The sequence below is a fragment of the Solanum dulcamara genome, chromosome 5, assembly GCF_947179165.1.
Source record: "Solanum dulcamara chromosome 5, daSolDulc1.2, whole genome shotgun sequence".
NCBI classification, from domain to species: domain Eukaryota; kingdom Viridiplantae; phylum Streptophyta; class Magnoliopsida; order Solanales; family Solanaceae; genus Solanum; species Solanum dulcamara.
The window spans coordinates 40,180,686-40,206,745 of record NC_077241.1 but is presented as its reverse complement, the minus strand read 5'-3'; the positions used below and the strand labels follow the sequence as shown (position 1 = coordinate 40,206,745).

At 33.0% G+C, this 26,060-nt stretch overlaps 1 pseudogene; it reads right to left on the bottom strand.

The window, feature by feature from the left end:
* LOC129890552 (uncharacterized) overlaps positions 1-25,430 on the bottom strand; it is a 35,767-nt pseudogene extending 10,337 nt beyond the window's left edge.
* Between the last annotated feature and the right edge of the window lie 630 nt (positions 25,431-26,060).

The following is a 26,060-nucleotide window of genomic DNA, read 5'->3' as shown; positions in this document are numbered from 1 at the left end:
TAAAAGTTGCTGGAGCATTTGTCAATCCAAAGGACATAACAAGAAACTCAAAATGACCATAGCGGGTTCGAAAAGCCATCTTTGGGATGTCACATTCTCTTACTTTCAACTGGTGATAGCCCGATCTGAGGTCTATCTTAGAGAAGCATGTGGCACCCTGAAGTTGGTCAAATAAATCATCTATTCTGGGGAGAGGGTACTTGTTTTTAATGGTGACCTTGTTTAGTTGTCGGTAATCAATGCACATTCTAAGGGACCCATCTTTCTTTTGCACGAATAGGATAGGAGCGCCCCAGGGTGAGACACTTAGCCTAGTAAACCCCTTATCTAGGAGGTCTTTCAGTTGTTCTTTCAACTCTTTCAACTCAGCAGGAGCCATCCTATAAGGAGGAATGGAGATAGGTTGTGTATCAGGAAGGACATCAATACCAAAGTCTATCTCTCTATCAGGAGGGATTCCGGGTAGATCTTCAGAAAAGACTTCAGGAAACTCATTCACAATGGGAACTGACTCAAGAGATGGAGTCTGATCATTAATATTTTTGACTCGGACTATATGATATATACATCCCTTAGAGATTAATTTTCTGGCCTTAAGGTAGGAAATAAATTTACCCCTAGGCACTACAGAATTCCCCTTCCACTCTAAGATAGGCTCATTTGGAAATTGAAACTTGACAATTCAGGTCCTACAATCAACAGAAGCATAACAAGAATAAAGCCAGTCCATGCCAAGAATCACATCAAAATCAACCATGTCCAACTCAACTAAGTCAGCCATGGTATCCCTATGATAGATTGATACAGTACAATTTTTATAGACCCTCTCAGCTAAGATAGACTCACCAACAGGAGTAGACACGCTGAAAGGCTCAAGAAGACACTCAGGAAGGATCTCAAATTTACTAGCCAAGTAAGGAGTTACAAAAGATAATGTAGCACCCGGATCAAGTAATGCATACACATCAAAAGAAAGGACTCGGAGCATACCAGTAACAACATCGGGTGCATTTTCTTGGTCTTGGAGACTACCCATAGCATACAGACCGTTGGTTCCCCCACCTGCACTTGAAGCTACACCTCTATGATTACCTCTATTCTGTGGAGCTGCAGAAGAAAACTGAGCTCTACTACTTCCATCTCCCTGCCTCTTTGAAGGACACTCATTCTGGAAGTGACCTGTCTTTCCATATCTGTAGCAAGCATTGGTGCCCACACGACACTCTCCCAAATGGAGCCTCCCACATCTAGCATATGGTGGTTTTCCTCTAGAACCTTAAGCCATACTTAATTGGGATTGAGAAACTTGAGATCGAAAGTTTTGGTGACTTAGCGATCTCTGATCATACCTGGTATTAGGTGTAAAAGCATTTGTTGGGAAATGTGCATAATTGGAAGACCTTTTCTGAAAGAAAGACTTGTTACCTTTCCCTTGCTTCTACTCATTCTCATGCCCAGTAGACTTAGCCTTCTTTCTTAGGTGTTCCTCTCGGTCCTTTTTCTTGTCATCCTCAACCTGCTGAGCATACACCATCAATCTAGAAAAATCCATGTCAGAAATCATTAGTATTGCCTTACATTCTTTCTTTACATGTTTGCCTAGGCCAGAGACAAACTTCCTCATCTTAGACCTCGTATGAGGAATCATTTCTGGGGCATATTTGGACAATTGAATAAACTTCAAACTATACTCTTTCAAGTCATACTCTCTTGCTTGAGGTTCACAAACTCCTCAATTTTTGCTTCACATAGCTCTTGGGGAAAGAAGTTATCAAGAAATGATCTTTCAAACTCATCCCAAAGAGCAGGCTCTGCATCCTCACCTCTACTTTCTTCCCACTGGTTATACCAGACATTTGCCACATCCTTGAGTTGATAAGACACCAACTCAACCCCCTCGATCTCAGTAGCATGCATTGCTTTTAGTATCTTCCACATCTCATCAATGAAATTTTGGGGGTCTTCAGCAACATTAGAACCCGTAAAGACCGGTGGATTCATTCTCAGAAAATCTCTGATCCTCGTGACAGCAGACGGCTCTTGATAACTAGAGCTAGGAGTTGGTGAACTTTGGCTGCTATTTCGAGCAGCTACCAACTGGGTGAGCATAGCAATCGCTCCTCGAAAATCTTCCTCAGAAGTAGGAGTGGTCTGAACAGTGGGTACTTGGGGTACCTCAGTAGACCTTGCAGGTCGGCCCCTAGTCCTCCGTGGAGGCATCACTGACTGTGGAACCTCAGTGCTGGTAGCGTTCCTCTAACTAGCTGAACGTTTAGGAGGCATGTCTGAAATGTGTAAGCGCACGAATTAGAAAGAAAGCTTTTACAGAGTTAAACTCTATCGCACGAACTCAGATTATGAAAGAAGTGAAATAATTCCTAATGTCCTATAGCTTCCTGATTATAAGTGTGGTGCACGACACACCCATAAGCAAGACTCTACTAGACACGGCTTTATAGACAGCCTAGGACTCTTGAACTCTGTGCTCTGATACCAAGTTTGTCACGCCCTGAGAGGGTACCCTAGGCATGGCCGGCACTCAGAAACCATCTCTGGCTTCCGAGAGAACCACTTGGTCTCTTTACTCATTTATTCATCAGCGGAAGACTTAATAATACTAATGTGGGCTTGTCATAATCAAAGGAAAAATAGATAATTCTTAGAAGAAGTAGTTTCTAAGGAGAACTACTCCGATTACATCATCAAACTCTGTCTATGAAGCCTCTAATACTCTTAGATGGTGCCAATGACATGTCCATGGCTACCTCAAAAGAAACATCACACTCAACAATAATAAAAGGATAAGGAGTTCCTTCGAATACAAGAAGGACTCACCAAATAGCCAAAAAGAAATGATCTTCAACGATGCGCCTGTTGAGGATCTCTAACACCTGTATCTGCATCATAAAACGATGAAGGTCGAATGACGTCAGTACGTGGAATGTACGAGTATGTAAAATGGCAGGAAGGTAAGGATAGATATCAAGATACTCCTCTCAATAAAACTCAGCTCAGAACTCAACATCATCTCAACATCAATATGTAATGCAAGTTTAAAATATAATAATAAAAATAATAGTAATAAGCAATGCTTACTCAGTTGGGAGTTTCTCTAACCGACAACCATCACTTATGAGCTAGCGATGATACAACGAAGCGATGTCGTTGCCACATCCATCCAATACCTTGCCAGGGTAAAGGACATCACCATCTTGGATCCACTCATCAAAGTCCTCTTTTGGGGACTTAAGAGGCATAACCTCCATCCTACGCTGGCTACGTAGTTCTGGGGTTTGAGTCAATTAAACTCTTATCCAACTCGGTGCTCAATACTACTCCCAAAATATGTGCTCATATTAAACTCATCATCTAGTCTCATTGGACTTTAATTTAAATCATCAAACTCATCTCATTTCATGTTCATCAATCATTATACTTCCAAAAACATCATTTACATCTCATCAAAACATCTTGCTTAAAATATCATTTTTCTCAAATTCATTCAAATTCAACTCTTTTGCTCTTTCAAAACTCAATAAAATACATATATAGTATTAATTTATATAACTTCTTTTTATCAATGAAAATAATAAAAAAGCCAACATCTTTACTCAAAACATGTGTAAAAATATTCATGAACATCAAATCAATTAGGATTCATGGGAAAGTAGCCATGAACAATAATTCCAATAATATGAGAGATAACAATAATAATAATATTAATGCATAAATATATCAAACTCAATAGAAGAAGAATTAATTTATTTAGAATTCAAGATTTGGATAAAACTCACCTATAACTCAATTATAATAATTTTAAATATTGGGCGCATGGACGAACTCAATCCAATGCTATGAAAGCCTTACATACCTTAAATTCGAAGGTTTACTCCGAATTGGGACACTCTTGGACCCCTAGCCTTTTCTTCTCGCTGGAGCGTTTTGTGTACTACCCGGAGTATAAGAATAACCAGAGTAGTATTTTTATACTACTAAAACTAAAACTATATTTGAGAAGAAGTATATAGAGAGAAGAAATGCTTAAGAAAGCTTGATGAATAAAATGAGGAAATAAGATGGGTATTTATAGGTGGGAAAGAGGGACCTAACAATAAATAAAATAATTATAAAGAAAAATCTGAAAATTTAATGGAATATATTGATGTCATGGATGATGTTAAATGGAGGACAATTTATGTCATGAATGATGTCAAATGTATCTAGATGTTTCCATGGTAGGTAAGGTGAGTTCTTTTTAATAAAATACTCTTTTTCGAAGCTGTGTTTGAATAAGATAAATTCCTTATTAGGATTTGGTGTCTCATAAGAATTGTAGATATGGAAGTCTAGTTTCATATCGTTTAAGAATCAACCAATTTGGAGTAACCTACAGTGAGATATGAATTTTCTTCTATAAACACTCAATTCCGTCACAGTACTATATCTTGCAAAGATTAATTTATTTGACCTACTTATACTCTGAATATTAAGATATGTTCTTCATGAAAGTTGTAGGTGAGGATGTGGTGGTTACCCAGAAATTTGAATCACCTAATTTGGACCAACCTATTAAAAGTTATGCCCAAAATATAGAGGCTATATTATTTTCGTCGAGAATTAAAATGCCGACATACAACATTTTAGGGGTTGTTATAATCTGTGAGGCATTTTTTAATCCAAATGGCATGACTAACCATTCATATTGCCCTTGAGGGGTAGAAAATGCAGTATAATGAATACTATCTTTATTCATTTTTATCTGCCAGAATCCGCTTTTGCAATCAAATTTAGAAAATATTTTTTTGTTAGTAGTTCTATTAATTAGACTTTCTTTATGAAGTAAGAAATATCCATCAAATATAGTATTATTATTTAATTTTTTATAATTAATAACTATTCTTGGTTTATTTCGTACTATCTCTGCATGGTTTCTAATAATGAAGACTGGTGAATTGTGTGGGGAGTTACTAGGTCTTATTATTCTAAGAATTAATAATTTCTTAATCTGTTTTTGGAATTCTACATGGTCATCGGGGTTGTATCTCATTGGTTTTACTCTAATAATTTTATCTTTATCTTTCATTTCTAACTTGGCTTCTATCTTATTTTTATCCCAAAATTCTAAAAGATTTTCTGAAAAAACATTGTTCTAGTTTTTGTTTAATCATGTCTAAACTTTCTTCTAATTTATTAAAAGTTATTTGATATTCTAACAAGTTGTTAGATTGTTTATTTATTGTTTGAGGGTTGTCCCAATTCGTATCGTATTGAAGTAAAGGAGTACTTTTTGGAAAAATTGGTTTTTATCTTGATATCCTATATCACCACGCTGGGCTGTGCGGGGTTTAAAGTGAATAGGTAATTTTTTGGAGTAAGCAATTTTAAATCATTTTACCACAATAATATGTTGGCAAGGAGTTTTGAATTTTATTTGAAATAAAATTCTATCATATAAAATAGTATGAAACATTTCTAAAAAGTTGTTTCCTAATAGAACATCTTGTCCGGTATTATGAAAATAAAATGGAGGACAATTTATTAGAAAATATCCTAGTAGCACAATCGTTTGAGCAATGCCTTTAGACATTGTATGATATTATTAGATATATCTTTTTCCTTAGTAATGGGTAATTCTTGATTGTATTCTTTGGGGAATACTTCTGGTCTACAACAACATATTCCTGATCCGTTATCTATATAGGCAACAAAATATTTTGTTTTGTAATCTTTAGAAGTTATTGCTATTGGTATACAGATACTATATGGACTTGTCATTTTGATATGAAAATTATCTTATCGTCGTAAGTAATCTTGATACCATGATCAAGTATATCATATGGTTTTACACTATCTAGGAAAGTGGTTCCTAACAGTATTTTTAACATATCATTATTTCCTTCTGGTTCAACCAATAGTCTTATAGGTATAGTGTTATCTTTGAATTTTAAAATGGTTTCTATCATGTTTGTTATTTCGTGTCTTTTTCCATTAAAATCAGTATAAAGATGATTATCTTTTAGTTTATATTGTTGGACATGGTTACATTGCCTAAGGCTAATGTAATTTCCACTAGCTCTTGTATCTAATAGGATGTTGATGGGAATAAATTGTATACCATTAAAATATTCTCCTTTTATCTTATAATTTTTTATTTCATCATTTTTTGCTTCTAAGATAGGTTGTCTAACTTTTTCTGATTGTGTTCTTCTTATCATCACTGTAGGGTTTATGACTCGAGTTTCCTCAAAGGATAATCGAGATGTGGAATCTTGTTGATTGTACAAAGGTTTAGATTGTAAATCTAAATCTAATGGTGTATCTTCTATTTCTTGTATCTGTATTATACTAGGCATTTGTATCTGGCTGACTTTCTCAAATAAATGGGGATAATCTATTGTCTCTTTTATGGAAAAACAATCAGAATGGTGTGTATTAGAAATAGCATATGAGATTACATATGTTATCGAATAGGGTCTATTGTATTTATGAAAGAAATATTTTCTTTTAAAATCTTGTACTAAGCTTAATGTTTTATCAAAGTCTTTATCTAGAAGATGGTATGAAATTCTGGGATAAACATTAAATTTAATTTTTCCCTATTGTAAATTTCCTCGTAGTATTACTAAGAAGGCTTCTTTCCTGTTTATTATCCTATTATCTATAATAGCTAAACCTATTGGGGTATGTAATCCTTCTCTAAATGTGGATTTTATTATTATCTGGATTGCTCCTATATGTATCCATCCTAGAGTATTTCGAACTTCTGTTTTTATTTTTCATAATTTATCTTGAATATCTTGTTTCGATAATAAAGGAATTATTATTTTATTAGAAGTAACAGAAACTTCTAACGCTCTTTTTTGGATATTTAATCCATAAAATAAATGATATTGTCTTTTTCTTAATCAGAATCTATCAAATAAATTTACGCCAAATACTGAGTAGTTAGTTAAAGAAAACTTTTCTTTTTGTATTTGTTTTAATTTTCTTTTATGAATAAAAATATCTTGTTTATATCCTCCAACTTGTTCTATCATTTCTTCTATTATATCAATTTTTATTTCATTATTCATTTTGACTGTCTTCTTCTGACGAAGAATAATAATCCGTATCAGTTAATATAAATATTGTATCGTCTGATTCAACTTCTTCAAAATTATTTAGTTGTATAAATTCTTCTAAATTTATCATTTCTTCGATATCTTCATCGATTTATATTTTCTTCTTATTATTATTAGCAAATTTCTTTGGGCATCTATTGGCATAGTGTCCTATCTCTTTGCAGTAGTAACATCTGCATTCTTTTGGATTTTTTCTTTTAATATATTTTTTGTAAAAAGGTTTTTGATAGCGTGTATATTCTTTACAACAACAACAACAACAACAACTTAGTGAATTTAGCCTTTCTCTTTTTAAAATATTTTTTCTTAAAGAGTTTCTTTTTCTTATATTTTCTTTTAATCTTTTTGTAATCATAGGGACTTTCACATCCAATCATTATAGGCATTTTAGGATTATCACAACATAGAATTACATTCTTTCTCAATCCTTTTGTTGCTTTAGCTAATATGACATCTGCACACCATGTACTAAGCTTATCTTTTAAATGAGTTATTCTTTTTCCTAAAGTATCGGCTTTTCCGGGATTATAAGTATCTATTAACTTTTTACCCCAAGGGTCTGGTATCTTACTAAAAAACATCGGTAAATACATTTCTGTATTTTTAACTCTATTATAAACATATTAATAATAATCTTAAAAGACACAAATATATTTATCTATTTCACACATATCACATAATTGTAATCGTAACAAAGCAATTTCATATTTTTTAATCGTTGCAGGGTCTTTTAAAATATTACCTTCTCCGGCAAATTCTAATATTATAGTTTCAGTAGCTCTTGTAATTAAATTAGCAATATTATCATCGGCACCAAAAATATCATTTCTAGTGGCATCATTTAAGTTTTGTCAAAATCTTAACACACTATTTAATAGACTTCGTTCTATAAAATATTTAGTGGTGTCATAATCCATTTTATTTATTGTTACTGCTATCCTTGAAGAGGTTTCCCATTTATCTATAGCTTCTTCAGTATTATTAATGCAATTTAAATCTAAATATATACCAAATGGATTAATCGCTTCACTTTTCATTGATCCTATGGGTGTGTGACTATCTTTTGTTCTTAATGCAGCATTTATACCTGCATAAGTCCTAGTGGGTCTATTAAAACTTGTTCGGCTGGTTTCAGCCTGCGTAGGGAGCTCAGTAATATTAGGATTAAAATCTACTTTTTCTGGTTTGACGGTATCCATTTTTAAATTAATCATATCGCCTTCATTTTTTAACTGGGTTCCTTTTATATTTATTATAAGGCTATCTATTTCTGAATTTTCTGAATCGAAGCTTACCATTTTAGATTATTTCCTTCATATCCTTCTAGTATTTTTATTTTCGAAATATGGGATCCTATAATAGCTAAGGTTTTATTTATAGGTTCTTTATCAACATTTATTTTTTTGATTTAATATATCTTTCAAAGTTTGAATTTCTTTAACTATTAAATTTCCAAAGTAAATTATCATTTTTTGTATTTCGTACAAATATTGTTCTAGTTTTAGAGGATCTTCTTCATTAAGTAATTTATTATTGAATTTATTTTTCATTTTATCCTAAACTAGCTATCTGACTTTTGAAATAATAGTTTCTTAGTAAATTTATATTATATTTTTCATTTATTATATCTTCATTGAAGGGGAGCCTTGGAGTAACTGGTAAAGTTGCTGCCATGTGACCAGGAGGTCACGGGTTCAAGCCTTGGAAACAGCCTCTGGCAGAAATGCAAGGCAAGGCTGCGTACAATAGACCCTTGTGGTCAGGCCCTTCCCCGGACCCCGTGCATAGCGGGAGCTTTAGTGCACCGGGCTACCCTTTTTTTTTATTATATCTTCATTATTAGCAAGTATTTTTTCTTGTACTTTCTTTATATGTTCGGGCATGGTAGAATCTAATATTTATATCTAAAGTTGACATATTTGGTGTAATATCAACTTCTACGTCTTAATGTCTATCATGGCTCTGATACCAACGGGGAGAGGAGGTCTAGAAAATCACTGGTTCAATAAGTCAAGTATCCGAGTAGGTATTTTTCATATCTAATAACATTATCATCTTGTTTAACAAGTAAAATAAAGCCTCCTGAAGAGGAATATGTTATGTCTAAAATTAACATAATTTTTGAATTAGAGTAATTTTCCAAAGCACAGGATATTATAACAGCATAATATCTTAACTTGAATAAAAAGATAAGGGTCCAACACGCTTCCATACCTGTCCCGTTTTGACCAAAATTATACCGGATATCCGTCGAGACTTTTACCGGATATTGCAATCTCAACCTGAAAACAGGTAACTTCTCTGATGTTCCTTTAGCATAACTCAACACAACCTTAGTTCATTTTCTACTCTAAGGTGTAAGGGTGATATAGAAGGAGAGACTATTCTTTTTATAAAAAAAAAGTAATTATAACAGAAATAATTAAATCTTGCTCCAGAAAATACTCAAACTTTTTAGTTATTATTCATAGTAAAGATGTTTGTACAAAGAAAAAGAAGGCTGATGATTTCTCGATGCCCCCTATTTTACAGACTGTCTTCTTTTATAGACGTAGGAGACGGATTTCAACTACAGACTTCAAACTTACATTTACATATACTTAATAGTTACTTGACAATGACATTTTGTCTACTAGTAAGAGGAAAAAGAAGAAACGGCTCTTCTTTCTCATTTTTTCAAAGTAAACAAACTAATTGTCAAACTAGTAGGACACTCTATACTATCATTATTTACAAAATGACAAAAGAGTCTTTGTCCTATCAAATGCATCCTTATCCTTTTTGAATCCTTATCTTCTATCTTATAAAATGACAAAATTAGCTATCGGTCGCTTTCATCTCCTTATCTTCTTGTCTTTCAATTGTTATCTTTTACGTATCTTCTCAAGAAGACAAAATGTTAGCTATCATCCTTTTCTTTCTTCTTCTACCTTATCCTTTTCTTTCTTCTTCTGCCTTATCTTCTCATCCTTCGTCCATTTGTCTCGTTCCTATTAGGAGGATGTTGACATGGCATCTTCAATTATCTTCTTTTTTGGAGAGCGAAATTCGCACGTGCCTTTGACATGCTTCCTTATTTCGCACAATCGTTGCTGAGCCTGAGGGATGGACTTAATAATACCTTTATTAATTAAATCTATCTTTGTTTCCATATATCCTTTAGTTGTCGGCAGAGTGTTCTTTGTCGGGGCAATCAAAATAGAGGAATGTATTTTGGTTCCTCCATAAGTTCTAAATCCTTTTTTAAAACTATAATCCATATTTTGCAACATAATTCTTAATCTAATAGCGCGTCTATAATGGACATCTTTGTTGGCGAATCTTTGAAATATCTTTTCTTGAAAATTATTTACAAATTAAAATCGTCAGCCTTTTCAATTTACAAAAAATGGTAGGTAGGATATCTTTCTTCTTTGTAGAAATCTGGTCTGCCAGAAATAAACTTAAGGACCAAAATATCTTTTATGGTAATCGTTGGGTTATTGAGATAATAATTTTTTACTCCGTCTTGTACCCATGACGGTAATCTACTAATTTCTGAAAAATTTGAAAAAGTAAGATAAATAGAATTTATCGCTCCAAAATCATACCAGTATCTAATTTCTTGAGGGGATGAATCTTGCAAGTAATTGATTCGAGGATATATCCCCATAAAATCGATGTACTTGTTGGGAGTAATTTTAAGAGAAAATAAATCTCTCATTATCTGTTCTTGATCTCCAATTGCTTGAAGTAGCTTATCGATTTTTTCTTTATATCCCAAAGTAATTTTTTTTGAGGCAATTGGGGTCTAAAAGATATTTTTTCATACTTATCTTTTTTCTTCGTATTTGTCGAGGTATTATCATCTTCATTAGCATTTATCAAGATATTAACAATATCATAAGAATCACTGCACTATCCAATTTTGGATGTTATCTGGGCACATACGCTGATTAATTTATCAGCAATCAGTTATTCATAATCGAAATTAGCAATTTTGATAATATCTGAAACTGCCTTTTGAATATCTTTAAATCCTTTATCAATATCTTCTTGATGGTCTTTAATTATTTCCATCTCTGGTGAGAAAATCTGTAATATTTTTGTCAGTTTGAATAATTTCAATATCAAAAGAGTATTCAGACAAAAGCATTTGCCATCTGATAAATCGTTTGTATTCCGATTTTGACGGAAGATTATTATGAACAAAAGACTTTACTTAAGTATTATCAGTTCTAAGAGTAAATCATTTTGGTAGTAAGAAGTAATATAATTTTTGACAACTTTTTACTACGGCTAACAATTCTTTTTCATTAATATGATATCTAGTTTGTGTATCTAAAAAGGTTCCGGAATAATATCTACATAGACTCTCCTATCTTATTTTTATTAAGATCATAATCTATCTTTTTTAATACTTCGCTCCAGCACTGTTCCGAAACATCTATTTCTAAAATTAAATCATCACTATCTTTTGGTAATTGTAATTTTGGTAAGTTTTTACAAATAGATTTAATATATTTTACATTTTTCATTACGACTTCATTAAATTCAAAGTAGTTATCCTTTTTTAATAATTCCTGAAATGGCCTTCTTAGTTTAGCCAAATTCTGGATATAATCCGAAGCATAGTTAAGTATTCCTAAAAAGCTTTGTACATGCTTTTTATCGACTAATTTATCTGGGAAAACATATATTTTTTCGACGATATGACTTTGTAATTTTATGCCACTTCCATCAATTATCATTTCTAAAAATTCTATCTCATTTTTTAATAAGCTTGCTTTCTTTTTAGAAAGTGCTAATCCATTTTCTAAGCATAAGTTAGTAAATTTATTTAAGTGTTCTTCGAGACTATCAGATAGAACTAAAATATCATCAACGTAAACAAATATATAGTCATAATCTTTAAAGATATTATCCATTTTTCTTTGAAATATCTGTGGGACATTTTTTAATCCAAATGGCATGACTAACCATTCATATTGTCCTTGAGGGGTAGAAAATGCAGCATAATGAATACTATCTTTATTCATTTTTATCTGTCAGAATCCGCTTTTGCAATCAAATTTAGAAAATATCTTTTTGTTAGTAGTTCTATTAATTAGACTTTCTTTATGAGGTAAGAAATATCCATCAAATATAGTATTATTATTTAATTTTTTATAATTAATAACCATTCTTGGTTTATTTCGTACTATCTCTGCATGGTTTCTAATCATGAAGGCCGGTGAACTGTGTGGGGAGTTACTAGGTCTTATTATTCTAAGACTTAATAATTTCTTTATCTATTTTTGGAATTCTTCTTGGTCATCGGGGTTGTATCTCATTGGTTTTTATTTTATCTTTATCTTTCATTTCTAACTTGGCTTCTATCTTATTTTTATCCCAAAATTCTAAAGGAATTTCTGAAAAACATTGTTCTAGTTTTTATTTAATCATGTCTAAACTTTCTTCTAATTTATTAAAAGTTATTTGATATTCTAACAAGTTGTTAGATTGTTTATTTATTGTGTGAGGGTTGTCCCAATCCGTATCGTATTGAAGTAAAAGATTACTTTTTAGAAAAATTGGTTTATCTTGATATCCTATATCACCACGCTGGGTTGTGCGGGGTTTAAAGTGAATAGGTAATCTTTTGGAGTAAGCAATTTTAAATCATTTTACCATAATAATATGTTGGCAAGAAGTTTTGAATTTTATTTGAAATAAAATTCTATCATATAAAACAGTATGAAACATTTCTAAAAAGTTGTTTCCTAATAGAACATCTTCTCTGGTATTATGAAAATAAAATGGAGGACGTTTTATTAGAAAATATCCTAGTAGTATAATCGGTTGAGCAATGCCTTTAGACATTGTATGATATTATTAGATATATCTTTTTCCTTAGTAATGGGTAATTCTTGATTGTATTCTTTGGGGAATACTTCTGGTCTACAACAATATATTCCTGATCCGTTATCTATATAGGCAACAAAATATTCTGTTTTGTAATCTTTAGAAGTTATTGCTATTGGTATACAGATACTATATGGACTTGTCATTTTGATATGAAAATTATCTTATCGTCGTAAGTAATATTGATACCATGATCAAGTATATCATATGGTTTTACACTATCTAGGAAAGTGGTTCCTAACAGTATTTCTAACATATCATTATTTCCTTCTGGTTCAACCAATAGTCTTATAGGTATAGTGTTATCTTTGAATTTTAAAATGGTTTCTATCATGTTTGTTATTTCGTGTCTTTTTCCATTAAAATCAGTATAAAGATGATTATCTTTTAGTTTATATTGTTGGACATGGTTACATTGCCTAAGGCTAATGTAATTTCCACTAGCTCTTGTATCTAATAGGATGTTGATGGGAATAAATTGTATACCATTAAAATATTCTCCTTTTATCTTATAATTTTTTATTTCATCATTTTTTGCTTCTAAGATAGGTTGTCTAACTTTTTCTGATTGTGTTCTTCTTATCATCACTGTAGGGTTTATGACTCGAGTTTCCTCAAAGGATAATCGAGATGTGGAATCTTGTTGATTGTACAAAGGTTTAGATTGTAAATCTAAATCTAATGGTGTATCTTCTATTTCTTGTATCTGTATTATACTAGGCATTTGTATCTGGCTGACTTTCTCAAATAAATGGGGATAATCTATTGTCTCTTTTATGAAAAAACAATCAGAATGGTGTGTATTAGAAATAGCATATGAGATTACATATGTTATCGAATAGGGTCTATTGTATTTATGAAAGAAATATTTTCTTTTAAAATCTTGTACTAAGCTTAATGTTTTATCAAAGTCTTTATCTAGAAGATGGTATGAAATTCTGGGATAAACATTAAATTTAATTTTTCCCTATTGTAAATTTCCTCGTAGTATTACTAAGAAGGCTTCTTTCCTGTTTATTATCCTATTATCTATAATAGCTAAACCTATTGGGGTATCTAATCCTTCTCTAAATGTGGATTTTATTATTATCTGGATTGCTCCTATATGTATCCATCCTAGAGTATTTCGAACTTCTGTTTTTATTTTTCATAATTTATCTTGAATATCTTGTTTCGATAATAAAGGAATCATTATTTTATTAGAAGTAACAGAAACTTCTAACGCTCTTTTTTGGATATTTAATCCATAAAATAAATGATGTTGTCTTTTTCTTAATCAGAATCTATCAAATAAATTTACGCCAAATACTGAGTAATTAGTTAAAGAAAACTTTTCTTTTTGTATTTGTTTTAATTTTCTTTTATCAATCCATCCTTTTTTCCTCACTTTGGGATTTCCCAACTTCTAGAGTCTTACAGCATGTAAAGCGGAAATTTCATTACTTCTTGAATCTCTCAATTTCAAAGACGAACTATCGATAGTCTTTTTCTCTTTATACTGATTTTAACATCTTTAAGACATTATTTTTTTCTCTTTAGTATCATCACCGTTGTTTTTCAAAAGGATACGTAGAACGAAACTTTAAGTTGAGTTTAAATCTCACGAGAAGAGAAGAAGTTGTCTTTCACTTTGAATATGAATATTATTTTTGCATTTTCCTTCGAACCAAAAGGTGCCACTATTTTGAACCAAATGACGCATTCCTTCATATCTAAGTGTTGTATTATGCATATATAAAGAACACATCCATTCAGTTAAGGGTTGTTTATTCACCTTTAATAAATAGAATAATGAAATTTTTTAAGAAGAATATTTTAGTAATATAACTTTTAAATTTTAGAGTTTATGCTTTTAAAATAATATAGATATTTATGGGATACACTGAATACATAAACATGGAATATGCATCTCATCTTCCACGTTTATTTTTTACTATAAACTTTCAATTCAAACCACCTTTATCTCCCCCAAATCATGCTAAATTTGAAATTCAAATTCCTTAAGATGTACCGAATATTTTCCAACTACTCCAATCAAAATAAATTTCTAATTTCAAAAATCCAAAATTTTTGAAATTCAAGTTTAAATGAGCTTCAATAAGTCAATGAAATTTTTGCATGTTTTCAAGACCCAAGCTACCCCCTAGACGTGACATGGCAGATAGAATTTCAAGAGATCCTAAACAAGCCACTTGACAGAAGTATGACACTATCAAAGCAATATAGCTGAAAGAAAGGTAGGCGGAAGTAAAATCTCAAAATAGTAATCTCAACATAAGGAGAATCTGAGTATAAGTACTGAAATGTGGAAAACATACTAAGTGTGACAACAAGCCTCTACTATCATAGGTGTGACATATGACGAGCCCTAGCTCACGAAATAATCTAAAAACTAAAAGAAGTCTGAAAAAGTGCTAAAAGAACTCATAATATGGCCATTCTCTCGAATCATGAGGACTCACCAAAAATAGTGTATGCCAAAAGGATCCAATACAAACCGTGCGCCGAATGATAAGCATCCTAACCTATATTATAAAACAATAAAGGCAAAAGAAGTATGCAGTCAGTACTATGAAATGTACTGAGTATGGAGAATATGCAACACGTGCCATAAAATATGATAATGCAATCACCAAGCTAAAGCATGAAATAATCCTTTAAAACATTGTTAGAAACATAAAACAAGGTCAATACAATATTCGCAGAAAAATCATAAGCTTAAACTAAAGTAAGTGAGAAACATAAGTCTTTGTGAGAGATATTCTTTACTGACATAAATTATGTGAGCTATAATATGGATTCCAGTGTCTTCTCCACATCGAAAATAGGTTATCGTACATGCCAGGTAAGGACCATGACATGAGGTATATGTGGATCTACTAGCTTAAGAGGATTTGTCCAGTTAGGACATTCTACGGGGCCATGTAGTTATGTGACTAGGAAATTGCTACTAAATAACTTCATCTCTACAAATGGGCGAGCTTCCATCCCAAAGTTCTTTTGGTGCTAAGTAAACTATCAACAGAATATCATACATAACATATTCATAAAAGACACTTATCTAAGCATCTAAATTATGACAAATTTTTCTTCATAAAAATGATTGAAATACTTCGTGATGAGAATACTTCACTTTGAAGCAAGCTTTTTTTCATAAAATCATACTTGATACTTTATCTAAAAGCATCCTTGAATCATAGTTCCTTCAATTCATGATGCATGCATAATTCTCAACCATAGTCATAATCATAAAATAGGCATAATCCATGGGCTCATGCAAAATTTCTTGAAAATATGTAATTGAGATTAAATCATCACAATAAGATCAATAACAGTAAATAAAATAATAATTAATTGAACTCAATGCATAATTGTCAAAACCTAGATTTTTAGAAGAAATCATAAAGAGAATTTGAAGATTTTTTGGAACTTCATCAATAAAAAAAGGGATCCATGGATGAAATTCCCACATATCTCAATGAATTCTAGCCTTGGACTTTGAAGAGGAGTCTTGAATCCTTGAAACCTAGGGGAAATTTCTTAAGATCCTTAGGGGTTTTGAGTAAATGAGAGGGAATGAGGGAAATTTTAAGGGTAAAAGTAGTTATAGGTCTTAGGAATAGGCTTAAAATGGCATGCCATCAATACTTAAAAAGGATAGAAAATGACTGAAATAACCTGAGAATTAATTACCCAATGAATCCCACATACCCACCTATGGATCACATGTTCTCTTATTGTCACGCCCCGGGAGGGTACCCTAGACGTAACCGGCACTCAGAAACTATTTCTGGCTCCCAAGCGAACCACATAGCCTTATCACACATCGGTTCATTCATTCAGTCAGCGGAAAGTTTAAAAATAAAGAATAATTTAGCGGGCAACTCAAATCACCCATCCAACTCGAAGAATAAAGGCCATGGCCAACAGATCAACTAAAATATTTGTCATTTAAAAATAGTTTGACAAGAATAACTCAAGGATAGAAATACTCAATCGACTCATCACTATCTAGTCTATGAAGCCTCTATCACTACTATCTAATTGGTGCCAATGACAAGTTCATGGCTACCTCAAATAAAAATGGAAAGGACTAACTCGATGCAAGATTACATAAGCGGTGTCCTCCGAAAGTAGGGGAGGACTCACCAATACGCTGAGTGTGAATAGATCCCCAATGATGCTCCTATTGACGATCTCTTAAACCTGTCTCTGCATTATGAAATGATGCAAGTCCAAATGGACGTCAGTACGTGGAATGTACGAGTATGTAATACGGCATAATGAAACATACCTCAAGGAAGAATAACATCGGGTCAACTATCTCGAATCAGAAAGGTAGGAGAGACTCACATAAGACGTCATAAGTCTAAAGTAAGAATACATTTCTAGACAAAAACCAATCACACATCATACAATCCATACCAATCATACACAATACAGTTCAATCAAATCATATATCATCCGATTCAATCCAATCGTATACAATCGGTTCAACCCGGTCATATACTGTCCGATCCAATCCAATCATATATCCTTCCATTCAACCCAATCAACATATCATCTAATCCAATCCAGTCCAATCGTACACTATCAAATCATAATTCATCTAATCCAATCCGATCATATACAATCAAATCAACAATTAACTCAACAACCAAGTTAAAGGGCTCAACTCAATAAATATGCAAATTAAATTATGCAATGTTTTACAATTCAATTCAATCATCTGCAATCACAATCAAAACAATCAGATCAAGCATAATTCATTCAATTGGGAGTTTCTCTAACCGACAACCATCACCATATGAGCGAGTGATAGTACAACAAGCCGACGTTGTTGCCACGTCCGTTCATACCTTGCCAGGGTATGAACGAATCAACCAATCATGGATCCAATCCAACCAAGTCCTATAATGTCAGGATAATAAAATGGGAAGTATCCGACTTTAACGGTTCTATCCCCTCCTACGTTTGGCGACGTAGTTTATTAGTTCGAGTATGAACTATAATCTTACCCAATTCAGTGCTCGATACTCCTCCCAAGACTCAATATGCTCATATCTATTAAGTGAGTAAAATACTCAAAATACTCATTTAGTCTCATTGGACTCTTTCAAATCAACTCATTTAGTCTCATTGGACTCTTTTCAAAACTCAAATCAAATCTGGCCTCATTGGACCTTCTTTCAAATCGACTCATCTCAAATCATCAAACTCTTCTCTTTAAATTGATACCATCTCAACTCAATGGATGTAGAAAATATTATATGCATTTAAAATATAATTCCAACTCTTCAACTCTACCTCAGAATAGGCATTTTTTATGTAAAAATGTTCAACTCATTTATACTAAAAATACTCATGTTCAAAATAATTAAAAGACTTTTCAAACTCAACTCATGTTTAAACTCTTTTTAAATCATAGATGAAACTAATAATTCTTTAGACTCAAAATAGTGTGTAAATAGTTTATGCAAAAAGGTTCACAAATAATTTATTTAAAGCTCCTCCTCAAAAGATCATTTATTTTCAAAATATTCTTAAGACTCCAATCAACTCAAATTATGCACATCACATACCACAAAATCGCATTACACTCTAATCCACTTCATCACACAACATGCTCATCAACATAACCTCTCCATTCACATCATCGTCAATTACCATTATTCACATCATCACCAAACATCATCAAACATTATCATCACATCATTGTTAAATATCATCATCACATCAATCGTCAAACATCTACTCCAAAATCCTTATTTTAGTCCTATGTTCAATTTATGGAAGCAAAAGGACATTCTTAACTATCCAATTCATTCTTTTCATTCCAATCAATACACATATACACAAAAACATCCATCTCAACTCAAGACAAATTATGACCAAAGAAATCTCATCTTGGGTTCATGTGAATGAAACATGAATCCATACTCTCAACAAAACTCAACTCAAAATATCGTCAACATCTATAAATCTATATACAAAGGTACATTCGTAGTCAATAATTATAAAAGATAACTATTTTGTAACTCAAGTCATTAAAAACATCAATCAATCAAAGGTAGCTAAAAACATTCTATAGTTTAGGAAAACTTTCAAGAAAAACCTTCTTAGAAGGTTCAACTCTTTCACAACTCCTATCCAACACATCTATGGGCATATGGAAGAACTCAATCCATATTTTAGGTTAGCCTTACATACCTTAGTAAAGACTTGAAGAAACCCTTGGTGTTGGGTCTTCAATGGAGAACTCGAATCTTGAATCTCTTGAAGGCACTCTTTGTTGGAGAAGGATTTGGGGAAGAAGAAGAAGAAGAGAGGGAAAATTTCTAGGGCTTTTTAGATAGATAGAGAAGCTGAAAATAATGGTCCAAAATGCTCAAGGATGGTGTATATATAATTTGGAAAAAGTCCAAGTTGCCCCCCTTCAAAAATCTGGAAAATTGGGCAAAAGTCTTGCTGGCGCTATAGTGGCGCGTCGCGCCACTGCAGCATCAAGCCAAAATAGGCTTAAAACCCTACACATATAATAGTGGCACGTCGCGCCAAGCCCCAAACTACTGAGGCTATTTTCTGGCGCTATAATGGCGTGGGGCGCCACTGGAGCACCAAGCCTAAATTTTGCCCAGGCCTGAATATTCCTGCAGTACTAGTCCGTAGTAAAATGACCATAACTTTTGACTACGAACTCCACAAATTGCAATCTTTGTGGCATTGGAAAGAAGACCCGAAGACCTTTAATTTGGTAGGTCGTGGGACACTCAGTTATTTATATCCTAGGAGATATGGTCATTTGAAGTTGAACCTTATACTAACTCGTCCGAAAACTTAATCGATTGGAGTTCTTTGGACTCGACTTGGTGTTAGAGATCCCTTATCACCCCTAAACACATCTAAACACTTCAAATAATTAGGAATTAATCCTAACTCATGTGTAGAATTACAATTCCTCCGATCTGAGTCTACCCACACGTGGAGAAAGGTTCGAGTCTTTGCGAAAAAGATTCTGGGGTGTTACACTTATGGACCGTCATCTTGGTCTATAGGTCAAGATACTGAGGCCCCAAATTTCAAGCCAAACCCTACATACCACCCTACTGTCCGTATACCATCCTACGGGTCATAGGACCTCTCGTCTTATTCAACTAAATCTTATTCTACGACCCATTGTAGGTCCCATCTACGGACTATCTGGATGGTTCGTAAAAGATCTTCTGAAACCTAAAAATTTTCCAACTTCAGGACCCTTCCTACGATCCCCATCTACAGACCGTAGGACCTTGTAGGTTCCATAGATTGCCATCGTAGACCTAATCGGAACTCAACATTGTTCTTCAAGTGCTGGACTCACCTATGACGGTCTTATATGGACCGTAGGTCCTTTGTACGACCAGTTGATGGCCTCGTGGAACCTTGTACCATCAAAAAAATCCAGTTTTCTCTTCAATCATACTTATTGACTTTCGAGGTGTTACACACCTCTTCTTCACTTTTCAAATTACAAAAAATCACAAAGGTCCTTAATAAATAAATACAACTAATTTGAAACAAAAGGGAGAAATAGATTGGCTTCCCTGAGTGCATTGAAGTCGATTATTTGATGTAAATTATGCACAAACAGAAAAAAACAATCCCTTAAACTCATTGGAGCCAATGAGAAAGGAGAAATGAAATTACTTTACAGGAAAAAATGTTATTCTAGGTAAACTAATATAGTCGTATATTAAGTTAGATTAGGAAATCATAATTTGAGGGTAAATATGAAAAAAAATATTCTAATTAGTGAAAGGTTATAGCCATTGATCAGCGTCAAAGAATGTTGAGTTGAAAAAATGAAGAACTTGGCTGTCATTAAGCCTTAGAATGTAGGGAAAAGGGTCATATATACTTTTTTATATATATATTTACTCCTACCATCCTACTTTAGGTGCACATGTACATGGATATATATAATTATTTCGCTTAAAAATCACATGGATGAGCAGCTGTTTCTCTAATCCAGCGAGTGCATCAATTCCACCGCACTGCATCAATTCCACAACAGCGCCCCCATTTTTTCTCCTATTAATTTACATCAATTCCACAGCAGTGCACTAGTAGTTGTGGATCATATATTTTCTCAACCAAATAATCTTCAATCATAAACAAATACTAGTTGGTATAAATAAATGAGAGAGTTCATCGCCATGTCGCTTTATAGAGAGAATGGAGAAGAAAAACTCAACAAACAAGACAAATAATCTAATCTTTTTGAGAGAGGAATCTCTCTTTTACTGCCTCTTTTTCACCAAATAAATTAAAAATGTGATTGAGAGTTAATTAAAAACCAAATGGGAAAATTACACCAGGTGATAGTCCATAACATTTATTTACAACGTTTTTGGCCTAACTTTAAGAAATTACCCAAAATGACCCAATTCGAATAAAAGTATCATATTTTATGTAATTAATAAATTAGCCATAGTTTATCGCTATTTAGCCACGGTTTAACCTTTGCTAAATAATGCTATTAAGAAAAAAAATTGTTCTTAATATTTTTTTGTTGCTCTTTTTTTTTTTATATAAAAAAACAATTTTCCTTTTCTAGTTGTTTCACACTTTTATGAAAAAAATTAATATTTATATTGTTTTCTTATTTTCATTTATTTTTTTATTTATTAAGATGAGAATGGATGATAATCGAGTAAATATCGACACATTATATAATTGTTTATACAATATCGATATATTATATATACACTACATAATTATTTGTACATTATATATAAATCTTTATACACAATTTATACAATATTGATATATGTTTAACGACTTATACAATATCGATATATTACATATACACTACATCACTATTTATATAGGGAAAAAACATAAATTTGCCCCTGAAGTTGTACCGAAAAGTCAGTTACACACTTAAACTATCACCTATTACATACCTAAACTACCTAAAAGTGAATTTATTACCCCTCCCCCCCGAAACGTATAACACCACTCTCACAATATGTGGTGTATTACACTCGCTGCCACGTCAACGCAATGTTTAAAATTATATTTTTTTCTTTTCTTTTCTTTATTAACTATATTTTATACTAATTAACTCCTAATTAATTATTAACCACCCATCCGATCCCCTCTAACCCCAATCGTCTTCTCCACAAAAACCAAATTCTCCCTCCTTCGTCTTCTCAGCCATATCTAAGCATTCTCTATTTTTTCTAGGCAAAATATCTTAAATGTTCTTGCCTATAAATTTAATTTGCTTGAATCTGAATAATTTGAGTAAAAGGTAATTTCTATTCCATAGCTAAAGTGGAATAAAAAAGAAGTTTGATTTATAGGTTTTTAGCTAGAATTCTTCTTCTTCTTAATGGGTTTTGAAAGAAAAAAATCAAGATTAAAAATGGGGAGAAAATAGAGGTGGGTGTGAAGAAGAAGAGGGTAGGTGGGTGTGAAGAACAAAGGACGTGAGGGGTGGGGTGATTTTGTTTTCTCAATTTTTTTTTACTTTAATGGGTTTTGAAAGAAAAAAAATAAAGATTCAAAATGGGTAGTAAATGGAGGTGGGTGTGAAGAAGAAGAGGGTAAGTGAGTGTGAAGAACAAAGGACTTGGGGGTGTGGTGATTTTTTTTTAAATTTTTTTACTTTAATTTTAGTCAGATATGCTCTTTTTTTTATTCTATTTCTATTTTTTTGCCACGTCAGTTTTAGGAGGTAATAAATTTACTTTTAGGTAGTTTAGGCGGGAAATATGTCGTCATGATAGTTTAAGTGTTTAATTGACTTTTCAGTACAACTTCAAGGGGGAATTTATACCTTTTACGATTTATATAATATCGATACATTACTTATACAATACATAATTATTTATAAAAATGTCACGACCCAAATTCGAGTGTGATGACACTCATCTCAATCCACTGAGACAAGTCAGTCTAATACCCAACGAAAAGTAACTGCGGAAGAAAATGAAATGAATCAAAGTTTAACTTAATAAAAATACGTAAAATAAACTCAAAATACCCCAAGATTGGTTGTCACTAGTACAAGCCACTAATCTAAAATAACAAAGTATGAAAGAAAATACAGTCACAATGTCTTTGTCTCTAAAATATGAATAAAACATAATAAAAGAGTAAGAGGTGTCCTCTAGATGGATGTAATAGCTACCTCAACACTCGAAATGATAGCCTCGGATATGGTAGGAAACACTAAGAGATCAAGCAGGTGCGGGCTCAGAACCTACAAAGTGTAGAAGCAAGGGGTGAGTACCAAACAACATGGTACTCAGCAAGTGGAGAACTAAAGCTAAGCAAATATCAATAGATTACAAGTATTCCTGTCATCCCAACTGAAACTCCTTAACTACAACCTGCATAAAACCAGCCCAACTCTACACTTTGTACTATAATAATAATACAGTTCACAAATACTCATCACTAGTCTCATCATGTGAATCATATCAAGTCGAGTTCAGAATATACAGATAAATAAGGGGTAAACACGAATCACAAATATCAAAAAGGTGCGATGCAATGCACTGAAATGATGCATGTTTGTCCTACCGGTACACATCCGCTGAATCACAGTCCAGCAACCGTGGGGGACATTTTTGTCCATATAACCTACCACGGAGTGTGTGTTCCTTCCTCTCAATATACATACCTTCCACGGAGCGTGTGGTCCGACCCCTTTGTTTCATATCATTTTCAATCTCAACACAATATATCAGAACCAATGCTATCAATTCAGGTTCATATAATTCACAATAATAGCATGTTATCAACAATGATTTTCGGTCTCATGTCAATATAGTCACTTCATATATTTAAAATATATCAACAATCTCATCACATCGATCACACCAATACACGCCATTAGATTGCCATTTTATACCTCTCTTCTCCATTTTAAAGATCAATCATACAGTCAATAAGCCAGTCCAATTTTTATTACTCCTCAACACACATAACAAGGAAATACTAGCATCTATAAGCTTAAACTGAGGTTTAGAAGTTCACTTGCCAAATTATCAAGTAATTACTTCGGGACTTGAGCCTTCCCTTTTTATTGGGCCTTCAAATTAATGTAATCTAGTCAAATAAATAATCACAATAAGATTTCAAAACTAACAACATCCATATTATCATATGTCTAGTCTAAATCCAAAAACTCATCCAAATCTATAATCGGGTTCCTAATCTTGATGCCAATTAATATGTCAACTCTTATATTTTCTAAGTTACTAGCCTAGGGTTAGGTCTCAAATTCTCCAAATATCATAAACCTAATGGTGTTCATGTAATAAAACACACCTAATATTTAATTATCTATCTCAATATATAAAAACTTAATTTATAATTTGATAACAAAATAAGAATAACTAAAATTGAAGCCACTGGTTTCGAAACCAATGGCAACAACCAGGTACAAAGTGCATCCTCCCCCCCACCATAAGTATTGTTTAATAGTTTGTAATCATCATTAAAAACATTATTATATATAAAATCATTCTTATATCACCTCTTATCAAATTCTATAAGCACTAAAACATTAACACATTCCTATGGATCCCACCTAACTTCCAGTTACCCTTACATTATCATAGAATATAAATATATTGAAGGAGTGAATCTACTCAAAAGCATCTGACCTGCAGTATTCAAGAGTCTCGCTTCAATGCCTTGATGAGATTTTTTAAAAAACATCCATATTCGTGTTCTCCACCATTTCTAATTAAACTATTGATAATATTATTTAACCTATTAAACCCTTTTATTTAAAATCTCCTATTGTAAATGGGTCAAATGGTATATTAACTAGATTAACAATTTAGCCCACCAATTAAATTAATTATCTAAAATCACCCATCAACTAATTAACCGAAGTTACCAAAAAGCCCAAAATTTTCAAGTTAAATTTACAGAAAGGGTCTTTTATGAAAGAAGGAGGACTCATTCTCGAAATGACCTAACGGGTCATTACATTATCCACCACTAAAAATTATGTTCGTACTCAAACATAAAATAAAAGAAAGTACCTGACGCTTCGAAAAACTTGAGATATCTGGCACGCATGTCAGCCTCTGTCTTCCAAGTCACCTCTCCGACTGAACGGTGCTTTCACTGTACCTTCACTGAAGCTATCTCCTTGATTCTATGCTTACAAACCTGCCTATCTAGAATAGCTATAGGCTCCCCCTCAAATGTTAGATCTGGACCCAACTCCACTGAATTGATTGATAATACATGGGACTCATTCGAAACATACCTTCGGATCTTGGAAACATGAAACACATTATGCACAACCGATAAGCTAGGTGGAAAACCCAATCTGTAAGCCACCTCTCCAAGTTGTCCCAAAATCTCAAATGGGACAATGAATTGAGGGCTGAGATTTTCCTTCCTTCTGAACTGCATCACGCCTTTTATGGGCGACACTCGAGGCTAAATTTGATCACCCTCCATGAACTCCAATGGTCGAACTCTCTGGTCTGCATAACTCTTCTGCCTAATCTTTGCTGTCAAGAGTCTATCCTGAATCGTACGAACCTTCTCCATAGTATCTCTAAGCAAGTCTGTGTCTAAAGAGTCTATCTCAGCTAAATCAAACCACCCAATAGGAGATCGAAACTGCCTACCATACAAAGCCTCGAATGGGGCCATCTGGATACTGGAGTGATAGCTGTTATTATAGGCAAACTCTGCTAGGGGCAAGTGTTGATCCCATCTAGCACCAAAATCAATAACATAAGCTTGGAGCATGTCCTCCAACACCTGAATCGTCCGCTCAGACTGACCATCAGTTAGTGAGTGAAAAACTGTAGTTATATCAAGTCTAGTACCCAAACCATGTTGTAATGCCTGCCAAAAGTTCTAAGTAAATGCTTAACCCCAATCCAAAACAATGGATACTGGGACACCATAAAGCCGAACGATCTGACTAATTTACAATTGGGCTAACTTATCCGCTATGTGCCTCACCTTAATTGGAATAAAATGGGTGTACTTGGTCAGTCTATCAACAGCCACCCATTTAGAATCATAACC